The sequence below is a fragment of the Pinus tabuliformis genome, chromosome 1_1 (assembly GCF_031772625.1).
Source record: "Pinus tabuliformis cultivar Carrire ecotype Pingquan chromosome 1_1, CPIR1, whole genome shotgun sequence".
Taxonomy (NCBI): domain Eukaryota; kingdom Viridiplantae; phylum Streptophyta; class Pinopsida; order Pinales; family Pinaceae; genus Pinus; species Pinus tabuliformis.
In genome coordinates this window covers 677,054,148-677,066,312 of record NC_142297.1, presented here as the reverse complement: position 1 = coordinate 677,066,312, position 12,165 = coordinate 677,054,148, and positions in this window count along the sequence as shown.

Sequence of the window (12,165 nt, the reverse complement as noted above, 5' to 3'; positions counted from 1 at the left end):
GGTCGAATGGATACTTCTTCATCTATTCTGCTTCGACATCTGCTTGCTTGATACTCCGGATCTCATATAACCCAATCCGCAAAGGAAGAGCGAGCCAAGGTGCCTTCTTCTTCCAGTGTATTCTAGCTGTCAAGATGTGATATGCTACTTCCTACATGACAAGTATGTCCAAGGTAAACTTCGGTAGAACATGAAAAGGCTTCTTTGCACTAAACATTCGGATGAAGGTGTCAGACGGTGAGGCATACCAATTAGCAATGTCTATCAGTGCCTCCATTTCTTCCTTCGACATGCAGGGTGGATCCTCTTCGAATATCATCTTGTAAACTGGGGTGAAAAAATGATCGGACATCCGTGTGATAAATCCTCTAAAGTTGCATTCGAACAACAACTTACAATATTTGTTCATAGTAGTCTCTGCCGGTGACCATGCCCACTCAGGGCCCGAGAACTCCTATCAGGCACAGATTGCATCTAAGATGTAGGCGGACATGTAGATCTCTGCATGCATACCTTCGGGTTACTTTTGAGCCTTCGTTACATGTTCCTTCAGCTAATGAGCCAACATGTTGGACCAGTTACATGGTTTTCCTTCTCTAGCTAGTTGGTCCAACTCGATCACCCAACTTTGTGGGAAGGTTTCCGTGCTTTCTTAGCCATACAGTTGACATGCAAATATGACCAAGTATTGATACGCCTTTCGCAGTATCTTTGTCTTATAGATCTGGTTGGGTGTCAACCTGAATCAAGCTGACTCCTTTACCCAATTCTTCAGAATGTATTTGGAGTTAGCACTGTTGTTGGGTAAGCTGAAGGGAGTCTTCATGATAGTTACAAGCTCTGACATCTAATACATCTCATCATAATATCGTGCCCAGAAGGTTGCAAGCTTCGTCCCACTGACATTTCTCAAGGTCATCGTCTCGGGATCAGTGTGAGATATGATCCAATGTATCATGTCTGTGCATGGGAACGTGAGGTATCTGCATGCAATCCGGTACAAGTCGGACTTATGAATGTCCACATACACTTGACTGTCTTTAAGGTCTTCCTCAAAATTTCCTGCAAATGCTTTATTGACCTCTTTCCATTTTAGCTTGATGTCCTTGTCTAGAAACATCTTTGTATCTTCATAGATCGGTAGACATGAAAACACCCATTCAATTGCTGCTCCAGTTTCACTTCCGTCAATGTCCTTTGATCCCGCTCTCTTAGAGGCCATTGATCCTATATTGCTAAGAGGCAGATGAACACCTGAAAGATTTGGAGACAAAGCAACATGCATGGAAATAAATCTATCAGAGAAAACCAAAGCAAATTTGGGGAACGACATAGCACATACCTGGGGAACTGATAGGAAAGATTGCGTAATTTCTTCTGGGAGGCTGGGTGACTGGCTGCTAGAACTGCGCAAAAGGCACTCTAGGTTGTCTGGGAGGCAAGATTGGTTGTTGGATTTGCACAATCCGCAATCCAGACTGATTGTTGACTATTGGAATTGTGCAATGCGTGATTCCAGTTGGCAATGACTGCAAGCTCAGGGACTGCATTTCACAATTTTCTAGGCCAGTAGTCACTGTCCCTCAGAAATGTGAAAAGCAATCCTGGAGGACATTTCTTGGGAAGAAATGCGCATTTTTGGAGAGGAAGACAGAGCCTTCCTTCCCCAAATTGTGCAATGTTATCTCGGTGAAGGCAGAGTCCGAGCCAAGGTTAGCCAGACTAACCATCAGGAAACTAAAGGAAAATGTGAAAGTGAATGCATGGCAACACTAAGTGAAAGCAGAAGTGATTAATCGTGCATGCAAATATTGAATGAAATATTCAGTAAACAGGTCAACATGCATATGGGTGAAGCGAGTTGCCGAATCAGCGACCGTTCATGCAAAACAATTTCATGCATGCTACAGCAGTGGGATAGAAACGGAAACTGAAATAGCGCTAGGACAAGCTAGTATACATATAAACGACGACAAGCATTAAAATAAATCAAGAAAACAACACTCGCACAAGCAAAAGCACAAAAATCGATAGAAATGCTAAAAAAGACAAGTTGAGGCCACTTACCCATGAATAGCTGAGCCGGATGTGTCGAAGAGTCATGGATGTGTTGTAGGATGTTAGAGCTCCAAGATCGATGTGAAAGAATGAGCTCGGATGCGTCGAATAAATAAGTTTGAGTTCATGACACGCATGCCACAAATCTAGGAAATAGCGACACTTGGAGGAAAGTTTCTAAACAAACTTTGCATGTAACCTCTAGTTGCTAAAAATAGCTCCCTGAATCATGGGATGTCTTTTACATGTTTCCTTGTGCTATTCCAAGAAAAAGCAAGCCATGCATGCAAGTCAAGTTTCCTTGGTCCCGAGTGGAACTGGTCAACCCAACTACTCATGCATGAGGCTGCTAAACTACTCGAAGGAAATGTGCATTTCTGCGTGGGAGCTGCGCTGGATGCCCAGGAGATTTGCGCAATTTCTGGGCAGAGCAACTGACTGCTGCCTAAGATTGCACAATTCTTGGGTTGAGCAGCCCTGCTGGGGAAAATTGTGCAATTTTCACTGTGAGGGTTGACCGGCAGAATTGCACAATTATGGAGCGCAACAAGCTGCCAGACAGGATTGTGCAATTTCTGGAGGGAAGGTTGGTTTCCCTCAAAAGTTGCACAATTTCTTGGGTGAGCTGCTCAGCCTGCAGCTGGACCAAGTCCAGATGAACAGTCTGTGAGGGGAATGCATCAATCTTTTATCCACAGGTTGTCTTTGTGCAAGAAAAACACTGAATCTTGTGTACTTGATGAAGAAAGACAAGGTGATGTGAAAGGTTGGCAGGGAGGCTCCAAAATGAAGCTAAGGCAAAATTTTGGAGGGTGGTTGTAGCCACTACAACACTTGGCGACACACTGGTATAACTCCATCTCTTTGAATGGACCTTGTCTCTACCAGTTGGGTGAACAGGCCCGTAATGGAGGAAGCCCAAGCACACGGATGCATGGGGAGCCAGAGAACCGCGAGCGAAAAGGCAAAAGTGCTAAAAGGACAAAGGCGACCCACGCTCTGGAAACCGACAGTATTGATCAGGGCACCCTCAAACAGTAAGCGGTTTTGGATGGAAGCGGAATGATACCCCTCAATGATCGACGTGTGGCAAGCGGAGGTGAGAGAAAGTCGTTGTTGATCGCGCGCTAATGGTCGCGCAAGTCAACTGCGTGAAGCGTGCGTATGGCGTTGAATCCCTGAGCGCTGTTGATGACGCCGAACAGGGAACTCCAAGCGCAGCTGCAGAAGGCGAATTGATAGAGGCGGAAGAGGAACTGGACAGTCTTGGAACGGATGGCCTAAAAGCCATGAACAGAGACAGAAGAGATAACAATAGTCACAGTGAACCCTGAGAGGAGGACTGAACACAGAGAGACAGAAAACAGAGAAGAAGGTAGTAAAGCAAAAGTAGCAGAACACAGAGGATCGAGCTGACCAAAGGTAGCATCGAGCACTAGAGAGCTTGAGAGATTCAAGCCAATCCCAGAGAGGATCTGTCCGAACTGAGCACGACATTGGGCTCTCTCCACTGTAGACCAGAAGGTCACAAAGCTGGTAGACTAACAGAGTTTATGCACTCCAGTGGCTTGGGAAATCCAAGAACCACCCTACCAAGCAAACCTGCTTCAGGAGAACTCACATTGAGTCCCTGTATTGTAATTCTCTGCTTAAAGACACAATAAAACAAGGCCACCACTGAAAGTGTAGAACCTCTATTTTACACCTATTTGTCTACCATTTTCCTCCACTTTTCCTTATCTTTCCTTCACTTTTGCCTCATTTTCACCATAAAACCTCTCAGATCATTACATACAGTGTCAATAAGCATGATCAAGCAAGTTTTGCTAATGGATGACTATTTGTTTAGTTTTTGACTTACTTGCAGGAATCCCGCAGCTATCTGATGATCCCGCAGCTATCTGAAGATCCTGCAGCCTTTTTGTTAAATACTATGATCCACATGTCGGTTTGCTAGATGGGCCACATGGGCACTCAGGTATCAGTGTGCTCGAGGTTCCTGTCCCTTTGTTCCAGCCATCCACGTCACTTTCACCCATGGTCAAAGCTGGTTTAGCCACGGTCAACTCAAGGTGGTTTAAACGGTGTTTGAGAGCTGTTTGGTCACGGCACCTTAAATGGTGATCTGTCTATGATCTACGGGTGGCAGAGGACGCAATCCAACAGGGGATTTATTATCCATGTCGACAAGAACCACTGAACTCGTCCACGCAACCGTGATGTGTCCAAGGACCATTAATAGGCATACTGTTTTATTGTTTTTCTGTTAACTAGTTGTACGCGTAGGATAACTTAGAAGCTCCTATAAATTGATGTGTCTGCGTACGCTCAAAGAACTTTTGATTAGTTGTATTTTGCTGCACTCGTGTTGAATTTAGAAGCGTTTGAGAACTCTGTTTTCTAGTGCTATTCCAGCACTCTGTTTTGTAAACTTTTTGCAAATGGAGAAATCAATATAGCACTGTTTTGAAGTTTCCAGATCTTTGAGTTCTCTTGTGGCTGAATGAACAGAGGGCCCCTGCTCATCTCAGCCTTTGTAAAGTATTTCATGTGCAGCATTTCATTATTTTCTCATTTGTTTCCTTAAGCATGTATAGTTTTATTTACTTGTTTTCCTTTATTTTCAGCTGATCAGTGTTATTTCTTTGCAGGTTTCTTTTAGCCCGGGATTTATTTTTATATGTGTTGTGTTTGCTTTACAGCTAATGGTATTTGAAGTTGACAATTCAAGTGCTGCCTTTGTCTTTATAGTTAGTTTTTAATCTTATTTCTCAAAGAGCTGTTAACATACATGAATGATCTTCATCATAAACTACTATCTTTTAAGATCAAAATATCACTAACTTGCAGCTTGTTTGGGTGCTTTTTGGACTGTTCTTAAGCTACTTTCTTTCCGTACTTTACACAGTACATGTGCTTTGAAGTATTGAGTTAGAAAGAGTAAATCATTACCACTAGTCTTTAAAGTAGAAGTTTTTGATTTTAAAGTGCTTCCTAGACTATTTCCTCACTACTTTCTAATCATGCTTTCCATAGTACATATGGCTGAAGTAGAGAATTAGAAATAGCAAATTATTATCATTAGTCTTTCAAGCATATTTTTCTCACTTTTATAATTCCACTTAAGCTACTTTCTTTCCGTGCTTTACACAGTACATGTGCTTTGAGGCATCGAGATAGAGAGAGATAATCTTTATTCTTGGGTTTTAAAAGTGATTTTCTTTTTCTTTTATTAGCAGCAACTTGAACGGTGTCTAGTGCCATTGGTAGTGGTCATTTGCTTTCAAGTTTATTTCAAGTCATTTCAATTTCATTTATTCATTCCAAGCATTTCCTTTCAAGCAAATAGTTAGAGATCACTCAACACACACTTCCACTCATTTAGAATTTACTCTACACACACACCATCACTCACTTGTTTATAAATTCTCATTCCATCTAGGAACATAATTAAACCGCAACAACACCCCCAACGATAAGAAAAACTCTAAGAGGATACTTAAGTACATATAGTACACCTTCACTTCATCAGCTTACGAGCCCTGGGTTGACAATAAATACTAGCAATTTAGATAACACTAAATTGACTAAACAGAAAGTTGGACCGGAGATGTAGCCCTGGGGAATAGGGTGAACTCCTTATTAATTTCTTGTGTTCTTATATTTGCTTACTGTATTTCTCTATTGTATTTCCAATTAAATGTCTGTGTAATGGCAATCTGATCGATCTGTTGCTTAAATAACACGGAACACACACCAGCACATGAGTCTGTAATACCTTTTTTTAATAAATCTTCAACTGATGTCACTCATAGGGTGAATATCAAATCACTACCCCTCCTTCTAGCGCCAGAAATGTTGACAGTGATGGACCTGCCAACATGTCAGAGGATCTCCCCGGTAAGAAGTCCCAATTAGACCTTAGACCATTTGGTGTAGGAGTCCCAGCAGTGGATCGTATGATAATGTCTTGACCGTGACTTCGCACAGAGGTAAGTAATATAACTCTATTGGTAGCAAGGGTGTGACAGCTGCAGTGAGTCGAGGAAGGTGCATGAGAGGTTCTAACACATGGGATTGAGATGAGCGTGCCCCTTGGAAACCTGTGATAGCACATAGTTTGGAAGGGAACACACGAGAAAAGAGACATCACAACATGGAAGGAAAGTTAGTGAGCAATCCAAAGTGATGGTTAAACCAACAACACATTTCAGAGAGATTCATACACACTTATATAGAATATCCATACATGCATGCCTAAGAAAACCAATACATATATCATTTAGAGTCAATCGGATAGCATAGAATACAATACAACATATGCATGAAATGTGTTGGCTCTTGTTATATTAAGAAGTGTAAGTTCCAGTCATACAATACATCCATGTCCAACCACTAGTTTTGATATCGGAACGTTACAGCCACAGCCTTCTACTCCTCCAAAGAGATGTATTAGCTCTGCGCAGTGGAGAAGCCAAGGCTCGTTACAATACTGTCCAAGCTCTCTCCAAGATAGTCTTATCGGAAGCTTGGCTGACCAAAAGCATATACAATGAGTTATGAGGGACTATGTATAGCAAAGGGTGGGGTGACCCTTGACATTCCCCCTTGTGAAGGTTCAACTACCCTCGTGACTCTTCATTTACTCTAGGACTGTTACATCCAATTATCGACACTTGACTTACACTTGGCAAGACATTACATTACAATGCACATGTACCCATGTGACAGAAAATGGCTTGAGCAAGCCATGCTAGACATCACTATGACTTAGACAACCATGGAAGTCCAACTCCTCAACATCCTCATGTTGATCAACAATAACATACTGATGCCAAGATCAGTAGTCCTTGATGGTGTCCGTGTGCTCCAAGGTGACATCTGTCTGGAACCTAACTCTTGCCTCCATAGCATCCGGGTACACTGCTTGGGCTCCTCTGTTGTTATGGCACCATTTACCACTCTTGGTAGATCTCATTCTCTAGTTATGGCCTAGGGCAACCCTTCCTTCCAGACTTGGTCCAAAATTTAAAAAACAATGTTTTATCTCCTATGCGCTACTTTTCCCTGTGATAAAAGCGTGTACACATGAGTCCGCATATACCCAACCCGCGTACATGTGTTAAAACATTTAAAAATATTAAATTTCCTTAATTTCAGGTGGATTTCATAGGTTTTACCGTTACTCACCTCCTATAGCACATGGCCCAACTATTTCCCAACTGAAAAAAAAAAACTAATTTAGAGAAGTATAAATAAACCTCCATGGGAAGGCCTTAAGGGGAAAAAATGAGATATTGATATTATAGTTGATTTATTCCTGATCGAGTCTAAAGAAATCCCTATACCTACTGCACTCCCCAAAGCTTTAGGAAACCCTTGTTTCCTCTTTTGAGATATCCTTCGTCCTTCTTGAGATATCCTTGTGTATGACGATAGAGGAAGATTGTTGAGGCCGGGAAAGGATGGATCTGGAGCACGGTTCCGCTTGGAGCTGGAGGAAGACTCAGGTTGTAGTTTTCCACCTTTCTTGTAGCTTACATAAATAAATAAATGTTGTTCTATTCCTAATATTAAAACGCGTTTATGCATTGATCTATATTGTGATTTGTTTATAAATCTTATATTAATGTGTAATTGTTCATTCATTTATATGATCTAACGTATATATCATGAATATGCTTTATGTTTCTACTACTGTATATGATTTGTTTGAATAATTTACAGGTTTCAAAGGCATCAGGAGAAGCAGAGGGTTTGCACCCTGCAGGATCTACCCAAACGTAGGACCTCCGGGTAAGGACACTTCTTCCTAGTTCAGTAGAATAAGCATTTAGATTGTTTGTCTGAGCATTTCTTGTTGTTGTTTTCCCTCCGCTCTGTTTGGTTTTCAAGCCAAGACCCTAGGGTCTTATCACCCACAACAGAATTGGCAACTCCACTAGGGGTAATATTCTTGTTATTCGTGGTTTGGGTTGTTTGTTCTCGACCAGGGTTTGTTTTCTTGATTGCTTGCTTTTATAGTGTTATTTGACTCATTAGCTTCCCAGGCATCAACTCTGATCTTCTGGATCAGGCCTTGATTTTTGTTTTTTCTTAATTGAGCTTTGTATACTCTATTTTCTTAGGTTACAGTCGCATATACACTCAAGTTTCCTCAAATAAACTCGCGTATACGTGAGTTTCTTGTGTTAGAAACGCATGTGCACACTTCTGTGTCTTTACACAGTCACGCATACAATTTTTTGAATTGTTTTTTCAAATCTCTTTTCCCATTTAGGTCTACAGCCTGGTGATTTCTTTTGTTTTATGGTCATTCACTGTCTGAAGAACTCAATTCTCCTGCAAGTTTTCTTTTTCAAATCTCCTTCTCGCTGAAAAGCTAGTTGGCCTAGGACTCCTTGTTAAGCAAGTTTTTGATTTGTGTCTTGGGTTCAAGGCTTCTGTTTGAAGTTATTGGATGTTCTGGTTTTCCAGAACAAGAAATTGATTTCGATTTCATTTGTAACCCATATTTCAAGTTTCCTTGCTTTGCTTTTCCTTTTGATTGGCCTTGTTGCTTTTCGTATTTTTTTAAGTGTCTTTTTGGCAATTGTGAAAGTTTTTCTTTCTTGACATTTTGTCGGTTTGCTAAAATATTTTACTGTTATTCGAATCAGTTTGTGCGATTTTGTAGTCTTTCTTGTTTCAAGTTTCATTTATTAATGAGTTTTATAACTTGCAAGATATAAGGACTCCTTGTGCTTCTTTCTTGATCTTTCGAATTTAGTAGTTCTTTTTGTGACCTCAAAAGTTGCTTTAGTTTCCTTAAAAGAAAAACACAAAAACATTGCTTTTGCTTTTACTTTTTCCAAGATTTTGGCTTTTTGGTTTCTTTTGTTTTGTTGTTGTTGAGAAATTGTGATCTTTTTCAATTTTTTTTGCTTGCTTTGGAGGGAAATTTGTTGTTAAAATTTTTGCCCTCTTCATTATCAAGTTGGCTTATTGACTTTATAAAGAAGCACATTTGCTTATAGTATGAGTGTTTTTTAGGATCTTGCATCATGATTTAAATTTGTGTTAGGTTAGTTTGCATCTTAAGAATTCTTAGTATTTTTAGATTTTGAGTATGTGTGGAGTGTTTTACAAAAAGAAAAGAAAAATATTTTGCTTATATAAGTTTTTCGTAGAACCCAAGTAGAAATCATTCTTCATCGAAAGAAAATAACTGCATGCATATAGTTAGGTTTCTATCCGTTTCTTTTGCATCATAAACATCACCGGTTTCACTCTCGTAATACCCTTGACTTAATTAAAATCTCTATAAAATCAAGCGATTTAATAAAATGAACTAGAACTTTTTATTTTTATGATTAACAAACACCAACAAGTTTAGGTTCATTAGAGCCTTGGAATAAGTGAGTGGAGAGTTAACTCTCCAAGGCCACTCAAATTATCAAACATAGAAGTTGAATAATGAGCGAAATCCAATATCGTTAGAAAGACCGAGAAAGCTCCGTGACTGGGAGTTAAGCACGAGGGAGAGTGAAGACAAGGAAGAGAGATACCCCCTCTCCTACTTGTTGGATCCTGCCTCACGACTGTTCCACCCGGCTTTTGATACAAGTTGATACCCATAGTTGCCTTTCCTAGGGATCTCATAGGTGGCTGTGGAGGGGAATCCTGTGGCACCTAAGGCTGACATTGCATCACGTTCAACAGTACTTCTGGAGGGTACCCTTGCGAAGCTTGGGTGCTGGCACCGTAAAGGTTGTTTTTTGGAGGTCAGCGTAACTGCTTTATATACCTTCGCTAGTAGGCCTTGGGTATAATTACCCCAGACTATTTTCGAAAGGCCCTTAATTTTTGCTTTCTTGTATTTTTGTGTCTGGACCTAATCACCCGGAGCAAAAATACTTGGAAGCAATTTGATTGTCTGTATCTTTAGGGACTTATAGAGAGTGCTATGTGCTCCTAGTTGGCCTAGCTTTACAACTTTTTTGATTCTTTAATTCGATTTCTTCAAAACAATTCAAAGTGGTTGATCGACCATCTCGTCGGTCTAGGAGACTTCATGTGCTTTCACCTACAAGTCCTGAGCCTTCTCCTTGAAGGTGTAGGAGCAATTCTGCTAGTGATTTTCAATCATTGGCAGCAAGCACATCGGAGATTGATCCTCTGGTTGGAGTTATTGATTCATAAGATAGACTTGGTACAAGTAGAGAGTTGGAAAGGAACACTCGATTTCTTTCTCGAGTCCTCTTCCAGTCAGAAGACGTTATTGAAGTCAAAGAGCTTCATGAGTCTATTTTGACTCCCAATTCTCCTCTTCCTCCCGATCATCCAGACGTTTTATTATACGTCTAAACTCCAACCAATAGGCCTTCAAGCCCAAGTTTATATTGACCTTTCCTTCGATGACCACTGCTAGAAGCATGGCATCCACCATGAGTGCTACGAGTATGAAAACTCCTTATCTGTGAAAGGATGAGGAATGATTTCTATACCTTCTGTTACTCCTAGCACCGCTATATTTGATTCTACTTCCATTCCATCTTCGAGTGGAAGTACTCAAGATGTTGCCTCTGGCATTGGCTTTTTCCCTTTTGGAATGCCGGCCAGCGCAATTCCTTTGGTTCCATTAAGTATTCCATCAACTACCTCCATGTCCATGGCTTCCATGGCAAGTGGATCAGTTTCTTTTCATGGTTTCTTGTTTCGGGGTGGTCATATACCACATTCCAACCCATCTTTGGGATCAATACATTTTTCCTCTATGGGTCAAAGTTATAATATGTTTCAAGGTTGGACAAACACTGTGGTTAGTGGGTTAGGAGCCCAGAATCAATGTTATTCGGCCAACAGGGGAACATGACGTATTCTTCTGTCAGTTCATTCCAAAACTTTTCTCCTTATGCTAATGCATGGAACCCTTACCAAGGGCTCTCTGCTCCTTTTAACAACTCTCTAGGGGGAAATTTCACTGGCTACGAAAATTTTTCAGCAGAAGTTGGTCAAACTCCGGTTTTTTCTAGACCATAAGGAGCTCCTTATGGTTCAGTTGGGTCTACAGGTTACTTTAGGCAACCTGGTGCCTTCACAAATCTAGGGCATTCTTTTCAGAAAGTTGGGAGTTCTACCCACACCGGGTGGAATCCTCAGGGTCCTTCGTGACTACTTTTCCTGGCAACATTAAACTAGCCAGACCATTCTAAATTGACTAATGATCTGATTAGATATAACCCAGTTTGGCATCTGGTCCCAACCAAACTTCTCTCAGATATACCTAAATTTGAAGGGAAGACTGGTGAAGATATGGGTGACCACGTAACCACTTTCCACTTATGGTGTTCGTCAAACTCCCTGATCGATGATTCAATCAGGTTGAGATTATTCCAATATACCCTAACTAGAAACGCAGCCAAGTGGTACATAGAACTTCCTAGGGGCACCTTCGCTCCTTTTGGAAATTTAGCTACTATCTTTTTGAACCATTTTCAGTTCCATGCCCGCTATGATGCTGGAACTGAGCTTTTGGCTAATTTTCACCAAGATCGGGCAACCCACATTTCAGATCACATCTAGGAATGGAGGAGAAGGAAGAGGCTAATTAAAGTTCATATTCCATAAGAATTCCTTCTTGAATGGTTTCTTAAATCTTTACAACCCGAGATCTCTAAGGACGTGTCACTCTTCGGTGTGTTCACCGAAGAGCAGGCTATTTTTAGGGCCCAGCAGTTAGAACTTATATATTCTCAATCTGGGTTTCTTCAAAAAAATCTACCTCGTGCTCCTAGGTCCAAGGTTGATATAGCCAAGTTGAAGCCAGGTCCCCATGCCGACGGGTTAGGCAAATCAATCGATGCTAACACGACTAACCTACTAAATCAATTGCAACAGTTGTCTTTACAAACTGCCTTTTCTATGCAGGCATCATCGTCTGTAACTACACCTTCTCAACCTACATCTATAAATGCCATCCAAAATTCTAACCCCAAAGGAAACCAACAATCCTATGGGAAGAAGAACTAACGAGGTAGGAAAAAGAACTAGGATGGGAAGGGCAATGCAAACAAACCCGACAATGATGTCGGTGGGGGTAGAAAAGAGTGTAAGAAGAAAGTAAAA